The sequence below is a fragment of the Equus asinus genome, chromosome X, assembly GCF_041296235.1.
Source record: "Equus asinus isolate D_3611 breed Donkey chromosome X, EquAss-T2T_v2, whole genome shotgun sequence".
NCBI classification, from domain to species: domain Eukaryota; kingdom Metazoa; phylum Chordata; class Mammalia; order Perissodactyla; family Equidae; genus Equus; species Equus asinus.
In genome coordinates this window covers 72,639,271-72,662,607 of record NC_091820.1, presented here as the reverse complement: position 1 = coordinate 72,662,607, position 23,337 = coordinate 72,639,271, and the positions used below count along the sequence as shown (strand labels likewise).

General features: G+C 37.5%; 1 long non-coding RNA gene across 2 annotated transcripts in view; it reads right to left on the bottom strand.

Annotated features, from left to right (window-relative positions):
- LOC139042689 (uncharacterized) overlaps positions 1-23,040 on the bottom strand; it is a 54,564-nt gene extending 31,524 nt beyond the window's left edge. Inside the window, exons 1-2 of one of the 2 annotated variants that reach the window (XR_011499724.1) lie at positions 22,884-23,035; positions 20,098-20,188 (exon numbers count right to left, since the gene is read on the bottom strand). This is a non-coding gene — a long non-coding RNA (uncharacterized lncRNA). Of the gene's footprint in view, positions 1-20,097; positions 20,189-22,883 lie in introns of both variants that reach the window. The other variant, XR_011499725.1, reaches the window with a different exon arrangement.
- Between the last annotated feature and the right edge of the window lie 297 nt (positions 23,041-23,337).

Genomic DNA, 23,337 nt, shown 5'->3' with positions numbered 1-23,337 from the left:
AGCACTTCTTCAAGTGTTTTTCTTCAGTAACTCCTTAGGCTCTCAATTCCAAGCCTGAAAGTCTCCGCTCTCATGGATCAGTTGTAGGATTAAATTAGATAATCCATGTAAATGACAATGCAGTTTGTGGCACAGTGTAATTACTCAAATCTTAGCTCTTAGTACGATGATGTAAGTGATGACGACAGTAACATAATAATGATGATGATGATAGTGATGCCTTCAACTGTATCAATGATAACCAAATTGCTAAAGCTTTCGGTTTCCCAGACATACTCCCAAGTTCTAGCCATGGAACAGAGATGCTCCAAGATGCTTCTTCAGTTGTTTAGCCATTGATAGCATCTCCTGCTCCATCAATACCTTGTCAGCCTGCAGCTGGTTGCTGTGCTGTACCATGTGGTACAGCTGTGCCCTCATGCAGGCCCCAGTGACTCCTCACAACTGAGGCATAACGATTGCCTCCGTTACCTGAATGGTTCTTTTTCATGGCTATCTGTGCTTGTTTTCTATTTGCTTTTTTGGGTCCTGTGAATGTTTGTCAGGATTGTTTGTCTCATGAAATATGCCAAATAAAATCAAATACATTTGAAAACAGAAGTGTCTTTCTGCTTATAAATGTAGTGGGAAAATAGATTGAAAGTTTCATTGATAAATTGCAAGAATTTTGTCATCAGTGAGTTAAGGTAGCAGATTTATTTGATTCAAGATGCAAAGTGCTAAATATGAATGATAAAATTGCTTCTGTATTTGTTTGTATTTCTCTATAAATAGCACACTGGAGAGTCATTGAAGAAAATGTGCACCATCTGTATGGCATCAGACAGAGGGAAGTTCAATCCTGGCTTTTGTACCTCTTGGGCAAGTGCTTCTTTAAGCCATAGTTGCTCATCTGTAAAATGCAGAGGAAAATATCTACCTCAAGAAGTTATATGAGAGGATTAAAGACAATGCAAAGTATTTTCTATCTTTTTAAATATTATAATTTTTTATTCTCATACTTATTACTTTGAGTGAATCCTAAAGATATTATTTTTAAACTTTCTTGATTTCATTATATTATTGTATTTGTCTGGTGTCACTTCATGTCCCCATAGTATACTTTGTTGTATACCTCTCCTAGTATTAGATTTATTCATGCATTTTAAAATATTGGTGTGAAGGTTCAACTTGGCGAGAGAATTATTTACATGTTTGTTTTGTTTTTTCTTTTTCTCTCTCACTCCACTCACTGTTCTAAGAGTTTTACGATTACATTCACCTGCCCCCAGAGAGGCTAGTCTAGAATTAGATGTGATATTAGTGTCCTGAGGCTCCCGCAGTTCAGTGGTATTAAGGTTTTCATATAACTGGTTGCTGTGTCATTGAGGAACTTGACTCAATCCTGGCCGTGATGATACATCTCTATGTTCCTGCCCTTTAAGCACCTAGTTCCAAATAAATTATAGTCTCAAAGAATTGTCAGTACCCTGTATCTTTCAACCTTAATTCATGAGTTTGGGAGGCTTAACCAGCCATTAGCTTTAGGCATTGAACACAGATCTAGTCTCATGCTTTCTCTGAAACACTTTTTAGTCCTCATTACTCAATAAAAACGTACTCCTTGCCTTCCTTTACTTTCTCCATATGTTAATCACAGAGGGCTTATTACTTCAAGATGCTACACATCACTTTACATTTCTGTTTGGCTTCTGATCCATAAATAAACTTGTCTATTTTATAAGCACTGATATAGCTGTTAAATTTTTTCCTATTAATATTTTATCTAAAAGTGCTCTATTTTTTAGAGCACAGTGGGGCTTAGAATAACTTATAAAGCATCTTAACTAGATTTCCTATTATGATTTTTTAATCATCTTTATAGTGAGTGTGAATAGGCCATCATTTTTACAATAAAGTCTTTGTTCTCAATGACAAATCCAGGCACTACTTAAGGTACTGACTCTGAGAATCTGACTTCAATTCTTTTCATTGAATTCTGCTCAATAGAAGTATGAACAGCTCATTTTTTTGTTTTATACCTTGTTTTCCCTAGTGGTAATGTCTGCAATTCAAGAATATTTTTTTAAACAAACAGCTTCCCTAATAGATACCATGGACTACAGTTTCTCAGCAGTTAATGTAGAAAATAATTCTAACACCATGAGGATGGAAGTATGTTTTATTCATTTCTGGTTCCCAAGCACTTAGCACTCTTAGCACTGGGCTCAGCAGATAGAAGGATTTAATAAATTACTGTCATTCCAAGCAGGCAATTTCCTTCCAAATCCATTATAGATCACCACTGGGTCCAGTCTAACTGATCCAGAGACAGTGACTTGCACACTTTCTAGCTTAAATTACTAAGATTCTAGCAAGGGAACCAAAGTAGAATTGTTTTCACTGGTCTTATATGAGGAAGTAAAAAGAAGGATAGCAACGTTCCTGATTCTTCCTTCTTTGTATTCCCAACTTCTCGGTCAGGAAGTCACGTACTCAGAATGCCCAAAGAGGCTGCAATAGCACGGAAGTAAGGAGTCAGACTCAGTTTTGGAGGAAATAATATGGAGTAATGAAGACTATGGAAAACTAGTAGACAGCATACACTAAACCTAAAAAGTATAGTCATTCCTCAGGTCCAGTTGATTGTTGGTAATGAAATAATGCAGGTTCATAGTTTTCAGATATTCTGATTTTTGCCAGATAGTCAAGATTTTTATTTACAATAGACTACTTTTGAAATGTTGGCAGCTAATTTATCTTTAAAATACTAACCAGGCCAATACTGCAGGGGCCGGCCCGGTGGTGCAGTGGTTAAGTTCACACGTTCTGCTTCAGCGGCCCGGGGTTTGCTGGTTCAGATCCCGGGGGCGGACATGGCACCGCTTGGCATGCCATGCTGTGGTAGACAGCCCACATATAAAATAGAGGAAGATGGACTTGGATGTTAGCTCAGGGCCAGTCTTCCTCGGCAAAAAGAGGAGGATTGGCAACAGTTAGCTCAGGGTTAACCTTCCTTAAAAAAAAAAAACCTGCATAGGCCAAACAAAATGAACTTGTTGGCAGTTATTTTTATAAAGAAATCTCAACCTTTATTCTTGAAAATACTCTGAAATAGAAAATTAAAATCAAAAGATCACTCCTTGATGATGTTTTAGGTGGAGTTTGTCCTTCATTTTCAAGGTTTAGATGTACTATGAAATAATCTGATAGAACAACATGCAAAACATATTTTTAAATAATGCATCTTTCAGATTAAAAATTAAAGCCTCTTTGTTCTCTTATATTGTATTCAAACTTTACACGTAGCCACCATTAGCCCATCAACAGCTATCTCTAATCATGGGCATGCCACTTATATTTGAAATCTGATTTTCCTCAAAAATGAGAGACTGGTTGAGCTCTCTACTCTATAGTGTTGTTATGGTGAAACAAGAGTAGAAAACTGAAAGTAGTCTTAAAGGATTCATGCTATATAAATGCTGTAGTATATAAGTTGGTGTCAATTTAAAAGATGATTATCCAGGAGCTGGCCCAGTGGCACAGCAGTTAAGTTCACTGGTTTAGATCCCAGGCACGGACCTATGCATCACTTATCAAGCCATGCTGTGGCAGGCGTCCCACACATAAAATAGAGGAAGAAGGGCACGGATGTTAGCTCAGGGCTAATCTTCCTCAAAAACAAAAAAAGATGACTATCGAATTTAAGTTTTATTCCTCCTCTGGGTACATAATAAGATAAATCTGGTTCTACCAATTACTGTGAGATCTAGTGCAAATTATATCAATGACACTGATGCTTTACTTTCCTTAGCTAAAGAAACGGTGCATTATACTAACTGGACAAAGTAATTGTGAACATAGCCAGAATGTGTGGAAAAAAAGAATTTGTAAACCAAAGGACTAATTAAGGAAGTCCAATTGTCCAAACTGATCAGCTCAGTGGAAAGGGTTGTCAGGTATTTGGAGATTTAGATAAAAACTTGGTCTTATTTCAAGGATATGGGTTCTCACCTCTGGTTGAAACATTCCCACTCACTTATGCAAAGACTTTGCTCATGAAGAATTTATTGCAACTAAAGAATATTGGAAAGTCAGCCACCAGTCAACAATAGCCAAGCACAGAATTCAATATGGCAGTGTAGATGAGCACGACCAGGATAAGCAGACATGCACACACTTCAGATAATGCAATCAGCAGACACATATTTTAAAACAACTATACCTACAACGTTTAAAGAGAGAATATTTACAGGGAATAGCAAAGTATTAAGAAATGAAAAAAAATCATACAATAAAAGAAGCAAATGAACTTTTTGAAATTAAAAACAACCTATCAATTTGGCAGCATTGAAGTATTTGACTAGAAATTGAACACAGCAGAAAAAAACTAGTGAACTGAATGGTAGATCTGAAACAATTTTATAGCATGCAGTATGGAAAAAGAAAAAGATAAAAAATACCCAAAAAGGGCACAAACTGTCAGAAACAAAAAAGAATAATGAGGCCGAAGTAATAAATGAAAAGATAATGACTGAGTTTTTTTTCAGTTTTTAGAAATGATGAAGGAAAGAAGCTACATGCTAAAGATGCATAGAGAATACTAAGAATAAAAACAAAAATAAGTCTACACATAGCAAATCTTAGTGAAAATGGAAAAAAAAAAAAACACAAAGGCAAAGAGAAAATCTTAAAAGCAACCAGACAAAAAGGAAAGATTACTTTGAAAATAACAGCCCATACACCAACCAGTTTTTCAGCTGTGTCAATTATTGTCACAAATACCAGTGTATTAAAAGAAAATAAATGACAATCTATCTAAGATTCTAAGTAAATCCAATAAAAATACCCTTCATAATGAACATGAACTAAAGATATTTTCAGACAAATGGAAACTAGGAGAGTTTTCCATTAGCAGAAGGTCAATAAAGAAGTGTTAATGACATATATTAGACAGAAAGAAAATAGTCTCAGATGAAATGATTAAAGGGAAGAAATAAAGAGCAAATAAAGAGGTTGATATGTGGACAAATGTAAATGCATCTTGATTGTATAATTATGTCTATCAGGCTTAAAAGTCAAACAAAAAACATAGCTTAAACCACCAGACTAAAATTTAATTTAGGAAGAGTATAAAGCATTCTAAGGTCTTGCAATATCCAAGAAGATGTAAAAGTACATTTTTATTAACTGTAAAGTTTGATAAGTTAATTATTGTAGTAGGCAGAATAATGGCATCCTTTAAGGGTGTTCATGTCCTAACCCCCAGACCCTGTAAATTTATTACCTTACTTGGTAAAATTCTACAGGCAAGAAACAGGATGATAAAACTACTCAGCTGCAAACACATCCATGCCACCTTTCATGCAATGGAAAGAGTGACTCTGAGCCCAGAGAGTGGAGCTGTAAACCACAGAGGATTATTCCTAAGTCTTGAAACCTAATGGAGCTTAACAGGCTGGATTTTGAAATTGCTTGGGACCAGTGACTCCTTATTTCCTTTATTTTCTGTTTTTTGAACAGAAATGACTAAAACCGTTATTCTATGCCTGTCCCACTACTGTATTATGGGAGTAGACAACCTGTTTCTTTAGTTTCACAGTCCACAGATGGAGAAGAATTGTGCCCTAGAATAGATCATACACAGAGTCTCACCCACACCTAATCGAGATTATTTTAATGATATGACTCGGGACTTTTGAACTGATAACATTTTAGACTTTGAGTTGATGCTATTGGGGATTCGGGGGACCCCCCTAAATTACGATGGAACGAGTATATTGTGCAAATGGAACAGACATGAATCTTGGTGAGTCAGAGGACAGACTATGATAAACTGAATAACTCCCCTCCCCCCACAAAGATATCAACATTTGAGACCCCATAACCTATAAATGTTACCTTACATGGCAAAAGGGTCTTTGCAGATGTGATTAAGATTAAGAATCTTGAGATGGAGAGATTATCCTGGATTAGTCTATTGGACCCAACTTAATCACATGTATCTTTAAAATGGAGGGCATTTCCAGCTGTGATTAGAGGGAGAGATCTGAAGACTGAAGAAGTTCAGAGGAATGCAGCATGAAAACAACTCTGACTGCCCTTGCAGACTTTGAAGATGAAGGAAGGAAACCATGAGCTAAGGATCTCTATAAACTGGAAAAAATAACTAGATTCTCCCCTGGATCCTCCACAAAGGACTCCAGCCATTTTGACATCTTGGTTTCAGCCCTATGAGACCCAAGTTCAGTTTACGATCTACTGAATTGTAAGATGATAAGTTTGTGTTACTTTAAGCCACTAAATTTATGCTAGTTTGTTACAGAAGCAATAGAAAATTAAGGCAATTATGTATATTTTAATTTTGAGGGTAACATAAAATGATACGAACAATGTATAACAAAAAATAAAAGAAGGAAAACAATATTGGTAAAATAAATATAGCTAATAAATTTTTTAAAAAAAGATGAGTAAAAGAAATAGAATGTGTGAGACAAATACAAAGCAAAAATAATTTGTATTTCTTACTTTCAAATATTTTATCAATTGCATTAAATGAAAATGGACAAATTCTCAAATTAAATGATAAAGATTGTATGGCATGGTTAACAAATTACAGCATAAGAGTACAGAAAGATTGAAAGGATAAATAATAGAAAAGATATCCCACGAATATCTAGTGACATGAAAGTTGGTGTAGCTATACTAAGATCATACAAAATATTCTTTAGGACAAAAGTCATTGCTAGGATTAAGGAGAGTTTCTTAATAACATTGAAATGTTCAATTCACCAGGAACATATTAATTCAAAATTTGAATTCATTAATATAGTCTCAAAATAAAGAGAAAAATGGCAGAACTAATAGAGAAATTTTTCAAAATACAGGATATTTTAATGCACTTTTCTCAACAATTTATAGAACAAGTAGTAAAGATACAGAATACTTACACAAGAGTTAGAGAACTTTACCTAAATCATGTACATCTAAGACTGAAATCAAGAATAATAGACTAATGGGGCTGGCCCCGTGGCCAAGTGGTTGGGTTCATGTGCTGTGCTTCAGTGGCCTAGGGTTTTGCCAGTTCGGATCCTGGATGTGGACATGGCACCGCTCATCAAGCCATACTGAGGTGGTGTCCCACATAGCACAACTAGAAGGATCGATAACCAGAATATACAACTATATACTGGGGAGGCTTTGGGGAGAAGAAAAAGAAAAAAAAAATATTGGTAACGAATGCTAGCTCAGGAGCCAATCTTTAAAAAAAAGCCAAAGAATGGTAGATTCACTATTTTTTAAAGGGCACAAAAATAGGTGAAGAGACTATAGATCTACCCATATATAGAACTTGATTTATGAGCAGATTTATATATCACTATAAAGTAGTGGGGAAAAGATTAGTCTCTTCAATGAATTGTGCTGAGAAATTTGGTTAAACATATGGAAGAAAATGAAATTGTATCTCAATATCACACCGTACATAAATATTGATTCCAATTCAAATAAAAAGCAATAGTGAAAGTCAAAGCAGTAAAGCTTTATGAGAGACTACAGGAGAATGTCAAAATGAAGAAAGAGTAGGGGAGATTTCCCAAACAAAACATGAAACACATTAACCATAAAAGAAAATATTGTTCACTCTGACTTCAGTAAAATGAAGAACTTCTGTTCATGAAAAGACATCAAAAAAGAGACTAAAGAAAAGCCACCGACTGAGAGAATATATTTGAAAAAGTTAGAACCAAAAAAAAGACTAGCATCAAAAATATATAAATAATTTTTCAAATATACCAGAGAGAGAGAACCTAATAAGAAAATGGACAAAAGATTTCATATAATTCACAAAAGAAGAAACCCAAATGATGAATAAAACAAAAATATAAAATGATTCTTAAACCCACTAGTACTCAGAGAAATGAAAATTAAAACAAAAATTCGATAGCTCTACACACCCATCAGATTAGTTAGCTAGCTAGATAAATAAAAAAAGAAGAAACACAAAAATAAATAAAAGTAACACTGTGAAGTTTTGTTGAGGCTGCAGAACAACATAACTCCTTATAGACTGCTGGGAAAAATGGACATTTCTATGACCACTCTGGAAACCAATTGCATTTCCCAGTAAAGTTGAAATATGCATATCCTATTACCAATCAGTATCACTCCAAGTTACATACCTCAAAAAGCTCATGCACATTTATTTGAGGTTACATGTGCAAAGTTGGTTTATAAATATTATTCATAACTATCAGAAACTGTAAGTAAAATAAATGTTTATCATAGTGACACTCTAAATTTTGGTATATAATGAGTCAGAAGTATTATATAACAGTGAAAATGAATGCACTATGGCTTTGCAAACAACATGGATAAATCTTACAAAAATAGTATCAAGTGAAAAATCAAGACACAAAAGAATGCATGCAATCTGATTCCATTTATTTAAAGTTAAATAACAGGAAAACCCAAAACTGCTATATAAGAACGCAAATATAGTTGGAAAAACTATAAAGAGAAATGAGGATAAACAGTATCATAAAAGCCAGGACTCTGGGAAAAAGCTGAGTTACCTCTGGGAAATTAACGGTATTGACAGATTTATATATACGTGCTATTCCAAAATTTATTTTTTCCACTTTTTTATGAAAGAGGAAGCAATGAACTGGGCCAAATGCTACCGAAAGAGTACAATGACAACGGAGAGCTGACAACCGGATTTGGTGATGTGGAAGTAACTCAATATATGTCAATTTAATCTGAATTACTTCAATTAGATCAAATATAATTTGAAGAAAGAGACCACCTTTTTTATTCCTTTTATAATATTTTTGCTACCTGCTCTGGAGCAAAAAAGAACTATTCCAAATTCCAATCTCTGCTTCTTACCCTCTGAATACTGTTGAATAAATTATTTTCCTCAGTGTCAGTTTATTTGCTTGTAAAGCGAAAGCATAATAGTTGTCTAACTGTGCTGTAAGAATTAAATAAACTGATGTAGTGAAATGATTAATAACTTCTGACATATAGTAGGCACTCGATGAATGTCTAACACTCTACAATCAGTTTAGTAAATAGGTGATTAACAAATATATGTTGACTTTTCACCTCTACTTGGTTGAAACTAAAAGTTAAACATAAAACTAATCTTGAAATTAAATTTCTACATGTGTTCTACAGACTGAGGTTAAGTGCAGCTTCAAAACCAGTCACTTTTAATCAGACATTTCAAAATCCTACCACTTATGTTAACAATATCTACAGGATGTAGATATTTTTCAGCTATTAAACATAAGCTATAAACACATGAAAGTAGATACAATGAGAACTGCTAAGCTCTCAGCACATAATGACTCAATCCAAACCTCTGCACTGAGAGAAAACCAAACTACAGCATGGCTTCTAGCAGCATAAGGCTCTGTCCCTGTGATGACTTCAGCCCTCCCTTAAAATGCCTACCTAAGAAGCCAAATGCTACCAGGAGATCTTATTGTTTGCTCTAGTCAATGCGTCATGATAGGCCCCAATTTCCCCTTTCTTAGAGCATTTACTGCAAAGGGTTTACAATTATAAATGCTTTCTCCATCCCTTTAGATGTATACATATCTCCTACATGAAAATAACTAAAGGAAACCTCATTTAAAATAGTTAGCAAGACCTGAACGGGGAGCTCTCACACATTATTACTCATGGCCCTTTGGGGACCCCAGAGGAAGGAGGAAGGAAAATTTTCTCCTTGCCCAGCAACAGCCCAACCAATGAGAAACCATCACCCCAAACTCTTGCTTTCCTCCAATAAATTTTCATTTAAAGTTGCCCTTCCCAACTTCCTCCTTTCTTCTATAAAAGCAAGCCCCTATCCTTTGTTCTCCAGAGATGCCTATGTTTTACCATAACTTGCTAATCCCATTTCTATTCTCCACTATTCTTGAATACACTCATTTTGCTAGTAAAATAACTGGCTATTATATTTTGAGGATGATATTACATGGTGATCAGAAGTGAGATCTGAAGGAGACAAACCTCTGAGGAACTAAGGACCCCCAGAATCTTGTGCAGTACCCACTTGGGACTTTTGTGCTCTCTACTTCAGTGAGTCATCTTTTTCCTCTCAGTTTAGTAAGTCTCCTCTTATGTTGCATTTGCTCCCTTTGGTTGAACTCTCTGATTTTCTTTGGGATGTGTTTAAAATCTTCATCTTTTCTGTTTAAAGACGGTTCTTTCTGTTTAAAGGCTTTATCCATTTTATGAATACTTATTTGTTTTATTCCAAACCTCTGATTTTGTATAATGGGATTACAATATGCTAAATTCTCTTAGAATAGCAAGGAGGACCCTTGTGACAGTCCTTTCTCTGGGACTTCAGCTAGTTGTATATTTAAAAACTATGGTCCCTCTTTATGTACATTTTTAACCAAATAGAACAAACGAAATGTAGACTTTCAATGGCCACTATGAGGAACTTTTGATGTCCCCAAAATTGTTTTTCACAGAACCAAATTGAAAAAACACAGCTCTAAAGCTGAATAGACGTATGGGATGCCTATTTTGATTGGTACCTGAAAGCTTCCAAAGTTATTCAAAACCCTAAAATTGTCTCTTTGCAAAATATCAGTCATAAATTAACTGAAGTGAACAAATAAGTTTTTAAAAATTCAAAATGGTTTCTGAGGCCTCTTCTTGCCTTCCCCCATTGTCTTTGTCTCTGGATACTCAACAGCCATCTTGTGCTCAGGCCTCACCCCCAATACTATCTTCCTCTCTCCCTTGTGCACCACCTCTTTTCTAGTGCTGAAACTTTACCAATTGAGCCTGTTAAAATTCTCCCTTTTAAAATTAGGTCTTTTGAGGGTACTCTGCCGTCTCGTATCAGATGAGTTCACTTTAAGAGACATCTTTAAAAAAGAGGATTCTAAACCTCTCAAAAACAACAGAATGTGTTCATTTATTGGTATTCAGAAGCTTCTAAAAGACAAAATGACTCCAAAAGTAGCTCTAAAAGGATCCTTACAACATGCAAATAAAAACCTTGAGTAAAACACAAACAAACAAAAAACTTTGGCTGTCTGATCAGGTAACCCTAACTTAGTCCATCTGCCAGAAACACAATTTGGATCCAACTATTCTTTTCGTGTCATACCTGAGGCATGGCTAAAACTATTTCTTTTTAAATCTCTGTGTCTCTCTGTATGTACATGTATGTATGTTTATATACGTATGTGATATTTTTCTACCTCCAGATGGTATTGCCAAAATTAATTTGTAAAGAACTCTATTTAATTGGCTTAAAGAAAATTAAACATTTATATGAATTAAGTATTCCTAAAACTCTCAGAAATGTACAAACTAATCCAAATGTTTTTCAAGTTCACATGATCTGGGATAATCTTTGAGAAATAAAAGCTAATTTAAGTTTGTTGGTTTCATAAAATAGGCAATGTCATCAGAGTTATCAGTACTGAACGCAATGCAAGCATACAACTTTTTCTACCTATGTTTACTAGTCAAATAAGCTCATGCTTTTTCTGTTACAGAATTTGTCACCAAGAAATAAACAAGATGATGATTAGCTGTTTAATGTCTATTCCAAACATAATTGTTAAAAACAAGTGTTTTAAATAACTGTAAGTAAAAGTCTATACTAAGTTAACCTAAATGATTAATATTCATTGAATATCTAAATCATTTCCAAATAAGATAAACATTAAATACTAAACATAAATTTATCTACTGGCTACTTTTGGCTTTTTAGTTTTTATAGAGAGACAAAAGATATTTGAGTCTATTAATAAACATGTTTTGTGTCACATTAAAAAAGTTACAAACATTTAAGAAACAACTTCTAAAAATTATGAATTATATTTATAAATTGCTAATCTACTACAGGATGTTAATATGCAATAGGCAGTTCACAATTTCCTGCTTCCTAGTTTTCACTGGAAAGCAGAGATTACAACTTTTTTTTAAAAACACTTGATAGAAGAGCTGAGAATAGAAAATGAACCAAAGAGAAAACATCAAAACACTTAGAGTAAAAAGCATAAATTAACACTGTGCAAACTGTGTGCATTGGGACTGAGAGAATTCCAGCAAAGCAGCAGATGCCCCTTTGGAAGGTAAGAAGCAATGAGCTCCCATGTGAGTTTTCTCCTTCTATGGAAGGATTTACTATTACTTCTTGTTTTTCAAACTATGGTCACAGACCATTGGTGAATTATGATTAACATTTATTTAAATAGAAATCATACATATTATCTATATGCATCTATATAGATAAACGGATAATATATATCTCCAATTTTATATATAATTTACTGATAGATTTATTTATTGTCTGTATATAAATAAAGAATAGTTTCATAAAGTGCAAAATAGAGTGTATGCATGACATTTAGTGAAAAGAGGAAATACATGTGAGTTTATTAAACTTTTATTTCAGTTACTTATATGGTTATATGTATAGGTGTGTTCTGGGCTATAATATACACCGCATTTCTTAGTGTAAAATGATCTAACATATTTGAAAGCCACTGCCCTTATACCACAGTAAATTGAGCTACAAAAGAGTCTGTGTGGCCAACTGGAAAGGCCTATGCAAGAACAACCACCCTTTTTGTCCTGTACTCACACAGTCAATTTCTCAAGGCCAGGCTGTAATTACTCTTTGATAGGCTCATATTTTGTTGCTTTGTCTTTTCAGATTTGCAGCCAGGCAAAAATCTTTACCAGAACTTCCCCCATTTCTAATCACTACTTCCAAGGTTAAGAATTCTTGTGGTGGCTTCCCAGATATTTATAACTCTGCCATAAATTTAAAAGTTGTTGTCCCATCTTTCAAATATTTATTTTACCTACTCAACTTAGAGTAACACTGTTCAGTAATGATGTGGAAATCCTGTCGTCCCTGGTTGTTCTATCATTCTGAGTCCAGAAGAGTAACATCAGGATGATCTACAGACATAGAGAGACTCTCATCCTGTAATTTCCAAATATTTTAACAGTATTATGCAAAAGAAGTTTATATTCATTTAATGTAAGGCATAGGCGATTATACTATCATTTAAGAGTAAGTCTGTAATTATTCTATAACAAGTGCCTTGCATAATTTCTTTTCTACATAAGCTTTATAAGTTGTTGAAATTGAGAAAATAACATTTGAACTAATAAAGTTGAAATTGTTAGCAAAAAAAGAGAAAATATATATAAAAATAGGATGTATATTTTCAATAAGAAAGATATAAAAATGGATTTTTATGCATTTTTGTTGAAGAAAAAGAGAAAATAATTTTGCCCAAGAATGATTATTTCAACATAAGAAAGGAAAAGATAGGACAAAACCTAGTAGGGTATAAAAAATTTAGAAAAAAGTTATGGAAAAGGAATTTTGAGAAAAGAATTTTATGTGTGGTCAAGCTGACTAAGATTGGAGTGGGTTTATCTAACTTTTTAAAAATTTAAACAATAAAAAATTTTTAATATGAAAAGTACACTGATACAAAATTAGAATTTGGTTTTCCGTACATTAAAAGGACAAAACTTTCTTAGATTTTTAACCAACTCTTAATAAGAAATTGTAAAAAAAAGGCTTTTCTTTACTTTGAATGTAACCTGCCTGAGAAAAAAAGATTCTGTGTTTTATGAGAATGTTTCTTGTCCTCCAGGTTGCTTTTATCAGGTCTTTGGTTACTTAGAAAAGTCTCTTCAATATTAAAGAACTAAAACATTTTAGAACTATGTAATTTTCTACATTTGCCTTTGAAGTCTTTTATTTGTCACTTTGGTTAAATGGATGGGTAAGTATTGCTTTACAATGGCCTGTGATTTTATTTAATCATATCTTTTAAAACCTTTTGATTTTTTTGACAAACTTCCCAAAATGAAATTCTAAATGAAGCCCTTTTGACCTCTAGCTAATTTTGGGGTTTTTTTCATAGGGCCCCTTAAACATCTCAATAGATTTGTTCTCCCTCCTTATAAAAACAGAAACATTACACTAATTAGGCTTATTGTTATATTAAATTACATGGAAAGCATTGCCAAATAAATGATGATAAACCTTCTTGTATGGATAAATGTTATTAATGTAAGTGTTCTAGAAATTATATAAATTCCTAAAATCTGATATCTCCTGATATAATGCTATCAATTGTCATTTTAGTTTCTGTTCTAAAATGTATGTCACAAAAATAACAAAATTTCCTTGTCAATTGCATTGTACTGAACTTTCATCAGACCTTTAACCATGGCTATTTTTAAGTCTTTTGTCATCCACAGACACTTATTGTTTTGTTCTGATGCTAGGGCAAAACTGTTCCTGCAGAGGATGGCATCAAGATGGCAGCACAGATGGACTCTGAACTCAATCCTCCCATGGACACAATAAATTTACTCTTGGGACAATTACCGGTGAGACAGAACTGAAAACTGGATAAAAATAACCCCCACAACAAGGGACAGTGCTGACTGAGGTGAAAGAGGCAGAAATTCCTTTCTGGAGAGGAAAACACCACTTTCAAGCCACAGCGCTTCATGTCCAGCTGGGAGCAATTTTAAGGTATGAAACTTTCTCTGGAGGAGTGAGGGATCTGAGCATGGGAGTGTTACCACAATAAGCAGCTTTTGGAGTCAGCACAACCAAGACAAGTGTTATAACATCTGGCTCTTCTGGCTATTAACAACAATGGGGAATACCCCAAGAGAAGCTATCAGACATAAGGGCAAAAAAAGTCTGCTCTTAAAGGGGCCATGAACAAATTCACCAGTTTTGGAAAGTAACCTAAAATCACCAGAAAGAAAAGTGCACAGTCTTTTGGCAGAAAGAAACTCACTTGAGAGGCATTGGATGCATCTTAGTGAGAGGTGAGAACTCCCCAGGAACTGAGACATTGGTGGCAGCCATTATTGTGACCTAGTACAGGCTTACTGACAGTCACACTGGCAGATGCCATTGGGCTTCTTCTCCTGTTCTGTTAGTGCAGGAGTCTGCCCCACCAACTAGGGCACCAATTTAATCCAACTCAGTCAGGGCAGGGAGCCCACCCTAGGGACTTGCCCCACTCAACAACAAGCCCTCAGGCAACTTATGGGGCTTTATAGCCTGGGTATCTGGAACCTCTGCAGCCAGGAAAGTGGGGACACCTCTGTAGGGCAGGGCATGGATGAGGAGCAGGCCTTCATTGGTGGAGTATGTGGGACCTCTGCACTGGGGGGCCTTGGTCCACATCAGTGAGTCAGGGCACACACAAGGGCCAGGACTATGTTGACAAGGTGTGTGCCCCTGCAAGCAGGGGTACTTGTCAGCTGCAGCAGGCTTGTGCTTCTCAAACAGTCACAGAGGGGATCAGCCACACCTACCAAATCCTGAAACAAATAGGTGCTCCCATGCCTGCAGCAAGCCCCACTCAGCTGCACTCCTGACAAAAGCCTTGTAGAAAGGAGGCCCTCAGCCTAGCAACCAGCCATTCTGTGGGCTTATTCACTTAACAGAAAAACTGCAACAGGTATGTGCTATTAGACCTTTCAGCAAGCTGTGCTGGGGCTCCCCACACCTGACAAAGTGACTGAAGTGTGCATAGCTTACAGGAACCTGAGCATTACAATCAGTCAGCCAGGGAGACACAAAGGGGACAGCCTGGAACATTTGGAACTGGTGCTGAGAGGGAAGCACACTGCTGGGCCTCATAAGGCATCTCTTACATAAGCCTACCTCTCTAAGATCAGCAGATGTAGATGACCTACCTAAATATAAGCACAGAGAAAGAGGCAAAATGAGGAGAGAAAGGAATACATTCCAAGAATTGGAACAGGACAAAACCCCAGAAAAAGAACTAAACAAAACAGAGATAAACAATCTACCTGACAAAAGAGTACAAACTAATAGTCATGAAGATGCTTACTGATCATGGGAGAAGAATGGATGAACTCAGTGAGAACTTCAACAAAGAATTGGAAAATATAAGAAACAACCAATCATAAAAGAGGAACACAATACTGGAAATGAAAAATTCACTAGAGGACTCAATAGCAGACTAGATTAAACAGAAGAATGGATCAGCTAAATGGATGAAAGACTAGATGAAATCACCCAAGCTGAACAGAAAAAGGAAAAAAGAATTAAAAAGAGCGAGAACAATCTGAGACCTCTGGGACAATATCAAGCACACTAATGTCCATATTATAGGTGTTCCAGAAGGAGAAGAGGGTGACAAAGGGGCAGAGAATCTATTTGAAGAAATAATAGCTGGAAACTTTCCTAACCTAAGGAAGGAATCAGACATCTAGGTACAGAAAACACAGAGAGTACCAAACAAGATGAACCCAGAGAGGCCCACACCAAGGCACATTATAATTAAAATGTTGAGTTAAAGATAGAGAATCCTAAAAGGCGTAAGAGAAAGGCAACAAGTTACATACAAAGGAAACTCCATAAGGCTATCAGCTGGCTTCTCAGTAAAATCCTTACAGGCTAGAAGGGAATGGCATGATATATTTAAAGTGCTGAAAGGAAAAAACATACAGCTGAGAACCCTGTACCCAGCAAAGTTATCATTCAGAATGGAAAGTCAAAAGGCAAAAGTACTAAAATTATATATTTCCATGATAAGAGGGTAATGAATACACACACACAAAACACACAAAAAAAGAGATTAGATATGATATCAAAAACATAAAATGTGGGAAGAAGGAAGTAAAAGAGTAGAGCTTTTAGTAAGAGGTCAAACTAAAGAGCTCATCAACTTAATATAGATTCCTATATTTATAGGTTGTTATCTATGAACCTCATGGTAATCATAAACCAGAAACCTATAATAAATACACAAAAAATTAAGAGAAAGGAACCCAAATATAATACCAAAGAAAGCCATGAAACCACAAGGGAAGAGAGCAAGAGAACAAAAAAGGAACCAAGGAACTACTAAAACACCCAGAATAAAAGTAACACAATGGAAATAAGTGCATTCTTGTCAATATCTATTTTAAATATCAAACGACTAAATGCTGCTATCAAAAGACATAGTGTAGCAAATTGGATTAAAAAAGAAGAGCTATATATGTGCTGCATACAAGAGACACACTTCAGACCTAAAGACACTCACAAACTGAAAGTGAAGGGATGGAAAAAGAGACTCCATGCAAATGGCAATGAAAAGAAAGCTGTGGTAGCAATACTTAGACAAAATAGACTTTAAAACAAAAACTGTAACAAGAGACAAACAAGGGCACTGCAAAATGCTAAAGAGAATAATCGAATAAGAGGATATAACACTTGTAAATACCTATGCAACAAACATAGGAGGACCTAAATATATGAAGCAATTGTAAATGGACATAAAAGGAGAAATAGACAGCAACACAATAATAGTAGGAGAATTTAACACTCCACTTACACCAATGGGTAGCTCATCAAAATAGAAGATCAATTGGGGGCTGGCCCCATGGCCGAGTGGTTAAGTTCGCGCACTCCGCAGCAGGCGGCCCAGTGTTTCGTTAGTTCGAATCCTGGGCGCGGGCATGGCACTGCTCATCAGACCACGCTGAGGCAGCGTCCCACATGCCACAACTAGAAGAACCCACAACGAAGAATACACAACTATGTACCGGGGGGCTTTGGGGAGAAAAAGGAAAAAATAAAATCTTTTAAAAAAATAAAATAAAATAAAATAAAATAAATAGAAGATCAATAAGGAAACATTGGCCTTAAATGAGACATTAGACCAGATGGACATAGAATTGTAGAGAACATTCCATCCAAAAACTGGAGAATACACATGTTCAACATATTTTTGGCATCCCTTATAACAGCCAAGGTCAAGCAATTGTTGAACACGCTAACAGAACTCTTCGTGAATATCTCCATAAGAAAGGGGAATATGAGTAGAGAGTACAGTGATAACCCCCGAAACCTTTTGCATCAGACTCTTTGAACTTTGAACTTTTTGAACATTTGGCCTACTAATAGTCAGCCTCCGGCAGTGACACATCTGGAATCTAGTGAATCCTGTGATATGACCCCCTCTCAGGGGTGACAAGCTTGGTACAAGGATCCAACACAAGGATGGATCCCGGTTAAATTGCGATATTTAGGACAAGGATTTGCTTTTATCTCTACAGAAAAGGATCTAACCCACTTAGAGTGGGAAAAGTGTCAGGATCATAAACCTGAACTTGTATATAATGTAACTGGTGCTTCCTCTTCAATTCCGAATATGGTAGTTGACTGGAGTCCAGATCATTCTCAATTTTTGGAGAAATGGTCTAAACATACCTTAAAGTGGCATCGCCACAATGGAACTTTGAATGGTTACGGAAATGAGACTGTGACTATGCAACATTTTGCTCTTGTTCCCCCACTTCTACAACATCCTCCTTATCCTCAAATTCAGGGGGATATATGGAAATTGTGGGCAGTTTCTGGACATTTGACTGTGTGGACTAGGAATTTTACCTTAAATATATCTCAAGATTCTGGACCTTTTCAGGTTCATCTGCATAGGAATAACACCTACACTGCAACTGCTTGTGTCAAATTTCCCTATTCCTTATTATCAGGGAAAATTATGTTAAATGTTACAAAGGGATATATAAATTGTACTGCTGATTGTGTCTTTACTCAATGTGTAAATAAGACTTGGTGGAAAGCAATTGAAGATTCCAACAAATCTGTAATAATTGTAAAAGCTTGTTCCGAACTCTGGATGTCTGTTAATCTGACACGCCCCTGGTCTGACTCAATTGCCGCTTCACACATGTATGATGCCCTTCAAGTTGTCCTACATCGGTCCCGTCAGCTAGTAGGACTCATCATCACAACAACTGTCCTTGCGGTTGCATCTGTTACCGCGACAGCCGCTGTGGCCAGCCTGGCACTGCAACAAGAGATCCAAACTGCAGACTTCATCAGGGAATGGCATAAGGACTCCCATGCCTTATGGCAACAACAAAAGGACTTAGATGCTCAATTAGCTACTGATGTAATTAATTTACAACATACTGTATCTTGGCTGGGTGATCAATTGACGGTTCTTGCTACCCGCAGCATATTGAAATGTGATTAAAATTAAAATTCAACCCAAATGTGTGTTACCCATTACGGTTCAACATGTCTGAGGGATGGCAAAAAATTAAACGTTCCTTGTGGGGTCATCAAAATCTAACTGCAGAAATAATGCAGTTGGAACAATCTATTGCAGATACCTTCAGTAAAGAATTACCTAAATTGACAGGGGATGATATTCTAAGGGGGTTGCAGGAGGAGTTAAATCACTTAAACCCTTTAGGGCATGTAAATACGCTACTATCCGCCTCCTTGGGCAATTTGGTACCAATCTTGATTGTTTGTTTGATTCTCTATATAGTCCTCCGGAAATGGACTTCCGGAGACCTGAGCGTTAGTTAATTGGGTAATAATTTCTTGGGGCTCCAGGCCAGTTAGCTGGAGGATTCTTGTTCTTCCTTTAGCAATAAGAAGAGCTATTTTGTCAATATATGTTCGTAGCTTCTTATTAGTTTGGTTAGAAAAGAAAAGCCATTCCAAGATGGCTGTATTTTGAGCTATCACTCCAGTAGGCGAATGAGATGTATGAAAGAGGACTAGTTGAATGGGTTTCTTAGAATCTATATAAGAAAGAAATCCATGTGAAATGCGCTGCTCTACATAGGAGAGCTCTTTCTCAGCTTGAGGAGACAATCGCCTAGGGCTATTTAGCGCCCTGTCTCCCTCTAGAGTGCCAAATAAATGACGCAGTTTACAAGTGGGGATACCAATGGAAGGTCTAAGCCAATTAATATCTCCGAGTAATATTTGGAAATTATTAAGGGTATTCAGATGATCTCTTTGGATTTGGATCTTTTGAGGTTTGATGCAGGTTGGCTCAAGGATTGATCCTAAGTAAGAGTAGGGAAATTCTTCCTGTATTTTTTGAGGAGCAACTTGCAATCCGAAAGCCTTTAAGGCCTCCAAAACCTTTTGATAAAACGGAGCCTTTTGCTCCTTGTTAGGAGCGGCAAGAAGTAAATCATCCATGTAATGATATAAAATAAATTGAGGAAACAGTTGTCTCACCGGAGATAAGGCTCGTGCTACAAACTCTTGACACAAGGTCGGGCTATTAATCATACCTTGAGGAAGAACAGTCCATTGATATCGCTTGACAGGCTGACAATGATTGTAAGTAGGTACAGTAAAAGCGAATTTAGCTTGGTCTTGCCACTGCAAGGGGATTGAGAAAAAACAATCTTTTAAATCGATCACAGTAATAGACCATCCACAGGGGATCAAGGCAGGAGAGGGTAATCCGAGTTGTCACCCTCCCATGGGTTCAATACATTTGTTAACCTCCCTCAGATCTATTAAGAGTCTCCATTTTCCTGATTTTTTCTTAATGACAAACACCGGAAGAGTTCCATGGGGAGGTCGAAGCCTCGATGTGGCCAGCAGTAAGATGCTCTTTAACTAATGACTCTAAGGCCTCGAGCTTTACTATGGGTAGAGGCCACTGCTCAATCCATTTTGGCGTATTGGTGAGCCATTTAAGAGAGAGCGCTCGAGGAGGCTGAGCAGTGGCTATTAGTTTCCCGGAGGGAAAGACAAAGATACTCCTAGTTTAGTTAAAACATCTGTACCCCATATATTAATGGGTATGTTGACTATGTAAAATGTTATGAATATCTCTTTTCCTCCAGATGAACAGCACAATAGAGGTTGGGCACTTTGCCACACGTCAGAAGTGGCACCAATACCAGACAACATCAAAGAGTATTTCTGTTTCTCCCAAGTAGCTGGCCATTGGAGTAGGGAGATGACAGAGACATCAGCCCCGGTATCTATGAGGCCTTCAAAAGGCTGTTGATTGATTATTAAGGTCAGAGATGGGCAAGAATCATTGATGAACATTTCCCAGTATATGTCTTTACCTGTACTGCCAAAACCTCCAATTCTTTATTTATTGCAGGAAAAGGAACATATGGAAGTAACAAAAGCTGGGCTATATGTTCCCCAGCTAGTAACGAGATGACCTTAGAAACTTGGGCCACAATACAAATTTCTCCCCGATAATCAGGGTCAATTACCCTCGGAAAAACAGTTATTCCTCGAAGGGCTGCACCGCTTCGTCCTAAGAGGAGGGCAAAGGTCCCCTGAGGCAGTGGGCCAAAGACATTAGTTCTTAGTTTGTATGGACCGCCTCCTGGGGAGAGAGTGATAGTCTCGGCGATGGGCAAATCAGCCGCAGCGCTGCCATGAGTAGCGGCTTTTAGATTGGACACTAGTAAGGGGGGACCCTGAAAACTGGCTCCTAGGGAGCTGGAGGGAAAAACGGGCCCACCCGCGAATTGGTCCCCGGTATTGTTGTTGTAGGGCCCCAGGGACGAGGGCCCCACATCGAGTTTCCCGACGGATTAGGAAGTGGCATGTTATTAAAAAGGGGGTTTCCATTCTTGTCAGTTTTAGATCGACATTCATTGGTTCAGTGCTTTCCTTTACCGCACCGTCGACAATTCCTGGGGGGCTGAGATTTAAAAGAAGCCCTGGATTGTTGTTTGGAAGGAGAACCCCTTTTCTGATGACTGTTTCGACGGCAATCCTTAACCGAGCTAGAAAATCAGTATACGGCTCTGTGGCACCCTGTAAAGTTTTAACAAAGGAGGGCTGGGACTGACCGGTGGGAACCACCCGTCGCCAGGCCCGCAAGAATACTTGACGGACCTGCTGAAGGTCTTGGTCAGTATATTGGGCTTGCTGCTGAAGAGCATTGTATAAGCCACTACCAGTCAGCTTATCCTTGGTAGGCCCTGGCGGATTCTGGGTTTGATTTTCGCGAGCTTGCTTTCCAGCCGCCTCCTCCCACCAGCTCCGCAATTGTAACCACTGGGAGCCCTCAAGTACTGCCTGTCCGATACTGGACCAATCAACAGGAAGCAGGAGCTTAGCCGTGCCCACATTTTCCATCATAGCCAAAACAAAAGGAGATTGAGGGCCATATTGAGACACAGCCAATTTAAGATCTTTAAAAAATTTATATTCCAAAGGACTATAATTCACCTGCATTCCTCCCCCTGCAAGCCTTTGCCGAGTAATCGGGAACATAAGCGGGGGTGTCTATAAACCCACCCGGTGGCGCAGGAAGGTCATCGTCATCATCTCCATTATAGGGTAGGCCAAGCAGAGGGGGAAAAAAGAAAGGGCGATTCTCAAGCCCTACATTAGGCTCCTCCTTTGCCATTGGATACAAAGAGGCATAAGGAGGAGCGGGAGGAGTACATGGCTGACTCTTTGCCCCTTGTTGCTTTGAAAAGAGCTTAGCAAAGGTCTCCGTCATCTTATCAATAATCCTATCCTCTAAACGAGGATTATCGTCCTCCCCATCACTCGCTTTCGCTATTACTCAAATCATGATCTGGAGGCTCTGGAGGGGGAGGAGGAGGTAAATCTTTAGCCTCCCCCTCCTCAATGGGGGCATCTTCATAATGAATTTCACTGTGAGGCTCACTACGGCGAGACTTGGTGTCGCTGTCGGTATCAAACAATTTTAAAGCTTGCGTAATAGCACTACAGAGAGTCCACAGTTTAAGAGACATCACTTTTTTTCGCTGATGTTGTTTTTGCAATTCCTTTTGAACTTGCTTTTATTCCCCCAAGTTTAGCTGCACTTTAGTTTGGTGTCTAAACCAATAACAATGGCATTCAATATAGCAAAAAAGTTCATTCAGGAGTCGAGAGGACGCCTTAACCCCTACGGACTCTGAAAGCCCTTTAATAAGGTCTAAATACTGTGAGCGAAGAGAATTAGAATTCCCCATTGCAACCAAGACTCCCGAAAGTCCCCCTTTATACCGCTCGGAGTGAAGTCCCTTTCGGTTTCGTCAGATCCTGAAAGTCCCCCTTTCGCAATGCCCGGGGTGCTTACCCTTTCAGTCTGGTCGAGCCCCACGTTGGGCGCCAGATGTTGCTGAGGAAATGAAGAAAGTTGGGGCCCAAAAGGAGACAGACACCGGTGTAGATAGTGGAGAAAAAAAGCCCCGCCTTCCACGGGCTGTTTATTTTTATATCCCCCTAGACAAAGCCGGCAACTAGCCAAAAGCAGTGACTCAGCATACAGGCTTCTACGCAAGCGCGCTCACGTGCTTACACTGCTGCGTTTGCTTTTTATCCCTAGGCTGAATTCCAGGATCTGAGAACATTCCTGTATGCAGGCAATGTTCTCCCCGGAAGGGCCATAAGAGGACTGGGCAGAACATCCTGTTTGCAAGCAAGCTCAGCCGCAAGTCAGCTCCATGAAATGTCCTGTATGCAAGCACATTCATGTTCTTAGGCCAGATCTCCTTCACATAAAGATATATGTACCCCTGTGTTCATTCACA